Below are 5018 nucleotides of genomic sequence, written 5' to 3'. Positions count from 1 at the left end.
GCGCACCTTCGCCAGGGTGCGCACCTTGATGCGCACGCCTTGGCTGGGCTGCGCACCTTGGTGGGCGCCATGGTGCGCACCTTTCGTGCGCTCCAAGGTGCGCACGAAGTCGGAGCTCGGTTTGCCCCGGGTGCGCACCTTGGTGGGCGCCATGGTGCACTCCGAGGTGCCCAAGATTGGTGCGCACCAAGGAGCGCTCCGAAGTGCGCTCCAAGGTGCGCGCGAAGTCGAAAGTTGGGTTAATTGTCCGGTTTGCCTCGGGTGCGCACCTTGCGTGCACCTTCGCCAGGGTGGGCGCCTTGGTGCGCACACCTTGGCTGGGCTGCGCACACCTTGGCACCCGCGTTTCCTTCATTTTAAATTTTTTTTTTTTACAATCTCTCAAGTGGGAAATTCTATAATCTCAACTTTTTTTGCCTTTTCAGGAAACTTTTGAATGGAGCGCATCATTGGTGCGCTCCGAAGTGTGCTCCAAAGCTCTCTCCAGCTGCGTGCACCTGCCCCGGCCGCGCACCCGGCCCCGCCCAGCTTCGCTCACCTGTCCCGGGCGTCTGGTGCGGAACCTTAGAGTAAGAAACATCACCGTGCACCTTGGCCAACGTGCGCGACTCGACCGAGCGCGCACTGGCCGAGGTGCACACCGATTTCACCTGGGTGCGCGCGCAGCACCTCGGGCGCACCGGGGTGCGCGCACAACGCCCGGGTTGCACCGTGGCCTGTGTGCTCGGGGCGCCTCGGGTGCGCGCTCGGTGTCGCCCCCGCGCGCGCGGTAGTGCGGGCAGCGCACCCCGGCCCGGCCCGGCCCCGACGAGAACGCAAACGGGCAAAAGGTTTATTCAAATAGCATTGCGACGCCCGGCGAAAAACTAAAAAAGGGTGCAACACCGGGACTTCCCGGGAGGTCACCCATCCCAGTACTACTCCGGCCCAAGCGCGCTTAACTGCGGAGTTCTGATGGGATCCGGTGCACTAATGCTGGTATGATCGCACCCGTTATGAGCTTGTCGCAGTGTGTACTTAGCAAACCGCGACCCACGTGCGAATCCACCCCGGCCACCCACCCCCGTCGAGGTGCACACCCTCCCTCGCGAAGTGCGCCCCGTTCGCCAAGTGTGAGCCCTGCCCGGGTGCGCGCACCTTGCTAGGGCGTCGGGTGTGCACCCGGCCCGGCCTACGTGCGTGCACCTGGAGGGGGCGTCGTGTGCGTGCAGTGTCCCGTCTGCAACGCGGTGCCCACACACCACCTCGGGCGCAACGACCTGCGCTCACATGTGGGCCGAGTGCACCTTGGTGCATGTTCGGGGCGCCTCGGGTGCACGCTCGATCTTGCCCCGGTGCACCAAGGCGCTCGGTTTGCCCCGGGTGCGCACTTGGTGCAAGGTGGGCACCCAAAATAGGGATCAAGCACCAAAACACAAGTTTCGGGATGCAAAATGGGACCCAAGGACCACAAATGCGTTCCAAGACCCATGATGGGTCCACGAGAACAAAAATGTGTTCCGAGACTTAATAAACAAATATTGGGTTTTAGGAGAAGAAACATGCTCTGATGCCCAAAACGAGAATCGACCCCGAAAAGGCCACAGGCCAAAAGTGGGATGCGAGACAAAAAAAAATGGGACCCGAGGACCAAAATTGGGTTCCCAGGTCGAAGACAGGGCAACCGGACAAGAAACGACCTCTAAGGCTCGAAATGAGTCCCGACGACTAAAACTTGACAAGAAGCACCCATCAGGCACCCAACTCGACACCCATGGGATGCCGACCCACCCGGGCTTCCACCTAGCACACCTTGGCACCCACCCACCCTCGCACCCAACCTCGCACCCAACTTAGCACCTTTGAACCCACATTGGCACTCACCCTGACCCTGGCACCTTGGAACCCACATTGGCACTCACCTTGACCCTGGCACCCACCTTTGCACTCACCTTGGGACCCACCCTGGCTCCCACCTCGGCACCCACCCAGACACCCACCTTGGTTCCTTGGCACCCACCTTGGATCCTTGGCACCCACCCCGACACCCACCTTGGCACGCAACTTGGCTACTTGCCACCCACCTTGGCTCCTTGACGCCCACCCCGACAACCACCCCGTGACCTACCCTGGCTAGGGTTGGTGCACACCCACCCTGGTGCCCACCTTGGCACCCACCCTATGACCCACCTTGGCACGCACCTTAGTACCCACCCCGTTACCCACCCTAGGACCCACCCCGTGACCCACCTTGGCCAGGGTGGGTGCACCCACCCTGGTGCCCACCTTGGCACCCACCCATCCTAGCACCCAGCCTGTGACCGGGCTTGGAACCCAACCTTGCACCCGCACCCGTCTTGGCCAGTGTGGGTGCGCACCCATCCTGGCACCCACGTTGTGACACACCCTTTAACCCACGCACCCTAGCACCCACGTTGGCACCCACCTTGGAACCCAACCTAGCAACTTGGCACCCACCCCGTGACCCACCTTGGCATCCACCATAGCAGTCGCCGACTTGGCACCCACCTCGGCACCCACCTTGACACTTGTGGACCCACCTTGCCACTCACCCTAGCATCGACCCATCCTAGCACCCACCCTGGCACCTTTGCACCCTAGCACTCACCCATCCTAGCACCTAACCTGTGACCCACCTTGACACTCACCCTCGCACCCACCTTGGAACCCAACCTAGCACCCACCCACCCTGACACCAACCCTAGCACCTACCCACCCTTGCACCCACCCTGTGACCCATCTTGGCACCCACCCATCCTACCACTCAACCTATCACCCACCTTCTCACCCACCTTGGCATCCACCTTAGCACCCACCCACACTGGCACCTTGGCACCCACCTCGGGCAAGGTGGGTGCACACCCACCCTGGCACCCAATTTAGAACCCACCGAGCATGTTACCCACCTTGGCACCCACATTGCAGCCCACCCTAGTACCCACCCTATGACCCACATTGGCATCCACACCCTAGCACCCAGGCACCTCGACACCCGCCTTGACACCCACCCTAGCACTGAACCTGTGACCCACCTTGGAACTCACCCTAGAACCCACCCACCCTGTGAACCACCTTGGCATCCACCTTAGCACCCACCCACCTTGGCACCCACTCTAGCACTCACCCATCCTAACACCCAACTTGTTACCCACCTTGGCACCCGCCCTCGCGTCCACCTTGAAACCCACCCTAGCACCCACCCACGCAGGAGCCCACCTTGGCACCCAACCTAACACCCACGCATCCTGGCACCCAACTTGTGACCCACCTTGGAACCCACCCTAGTACCCACCTTTGAACCCACTATATCACCAACCCACCTTGGCACCCACCCTATGACCCTCTTTGGAATCCACCCTAGCACGCACCCACCCTGGCACCCACCATGGAGCGCACCCTAGCACCCACCCACCTCGGCACGCACCTCAACACCCACCTTGGTGTGCGCACTGCGCCAACCTCTCAAAGACCCTATGTGGTGCGCTCCAAAGTGTACACCTTTGGTGCGCTCCAAGGTGCGCACCTTTGGTGCACACCGAGGTGCACACCAAAGTGTGCACCGAGGTGAGCACCAAAGTGCACTCCAGGGTGCACACCAAGGCGTGCACCTTTGGTGCGGTCAATGCAAACGAATTCGGAAGTTGGGGTCGATGTCCTAATCGCTGCTGCAGACTACACGTATGAGAATCGGACAAATAGCTTTATATAGGGGAGGTGTTGCGTTTGATGGGTCGACTCCCCTGGTTGTGTGCACTGCACCAACTTCAAAGACCCTGTCTTGTTTAAGAAGTCAAAAGTTGGGGTGGATGTCCTAATCATTGCTGCAGTCTACGCATGTATGAGAATCAGACAAATAGCTTATATAGGGGAGGTGTTGCATTCGGTGGGTTGACTCCCCTGGTTGTGCGCACTGCGCCAACCTCAAAGACCCCGCATAGCAGAAGAAGTCGGAAGTCGGATTTTGGTGAGCACCAAGGCGTGCACCTTTGGTGCGGTCAACGCAGACGAATTCAGAAGTTGGGGTGGATGTCCTAATCGTTGTTGCAGGCTACACATGTATGAGAATCAGACAAATAGCTTATATAGGGGAGGTGTTGGGTTTGATGGGTCAACTCCCTTGGTTGTGCGCATTACGCCAACCTCAAAGACCTTGTTTTCGTTAAGAAGTCAAAAGTTGGGGTCAATGTCCTAATGGCTCCTGCAGGCTACACATGTATGAGAATCGGACAAATAGCTTATATAGGGGAGGTGTTGGGTTTGATGGGTCGACTCCCCTGGTTGTGCGCATTACGTCAACCTCAAAGACCTTGTTTTCGTTAAGAAGTCAAAAGTTGGGGTCGATGTCCTAATTGCTCCTGTAGACTACACATGTATGAGAATCAGACAAATAGCTTATATAGGGGAGGTGTTGGGTTTGATGGGTTGACTCCCCTAGTTGTTCGCATTACACCAACCTCAAAGACCTTGTTTTCGTTTAGAAGCCGAAAGTTGGGGTCGATGTCCTAATTGCTCCTGCAGGCTACGCATGTATGAGAATCAGACAAATAGCTTATATAGGGGAGGTGTTGGGTTTGATGGGTCGACTCCCCTGGTTGTGCGCATTGCGCCAACCTCAAAGACCCTGCATTGCGGATGAAGTCGAAAGTCAGAGTTTGGTGTGCTACAAGGTGTGGTCGAAGGTGCTCACCTAGGTGTGCACCTTTGGAGCACAGGAAAAGTGCCCTCCAAAAGTGCGCACCTTTGGAGTGCACAAAAGTGCCCTCCAAAAGTGCGCACCTTTGGAGCGCAGAAAAGTGCCCTCCAAAAAGTGCCCTCCAAAAGTGCGCACCTTTGGAGCGCAGAAAAGTGCCCTCCAAAAAGTGCCCTCCAAAAGTGCGCACCTTTGGAGCGCAGAAAAGTGCCCTCCAAAAAGTGCCCTCCAAAAGTGCGCACCTTTGGAGCGCAGAAAAGTGCCCTCCAAAAAGTGCCCTCCAAAAGTGCGCACCTTTGGAGCGCAGAAAAGTGCCCTCCAAAAAGTG

General features: G+C 58.1%; 1 non-coding gene across 1 annotated transcript; it reads right to left on the bottom strand.

Moving 5' to 3' along the window:
* Nucleotides 1-873: 873 nt before the first annotated feature.
* Nucleotides 874-992, bottom strand: LOC131864429 (5S ribosomal RNA). The gene has a single exon (XR_009363236.1). It is a non-coding gene; the product is annotated as a 5S ribosomal RNA (ribosomal RNA).
* Nucleotides 993-5018: the final 4026 nt, after the last annotated feature.

This window comes from Cryptomeria japonica, unplaced genomic scaffold, assembly GCF_030272615.1.
Source record: "Cryptomeria japonica unplaced genomic scaffold, Sugi_1.0 HiC_scaffold_85, whole genome shotgun sequence".
NCBI classification, from domain to species: Eukaryota; Viridiplantae; Streptophyta; class Pinopsida; order Cupressales; family Cupressaceae; genus Cryptomeria; species Cryptomeria japonica.
The sequence above is the reverse complement of the archived record's forward strand: the minus strand, read 5'-3'. Positions and strand labels throughout refer to the sequence as shown.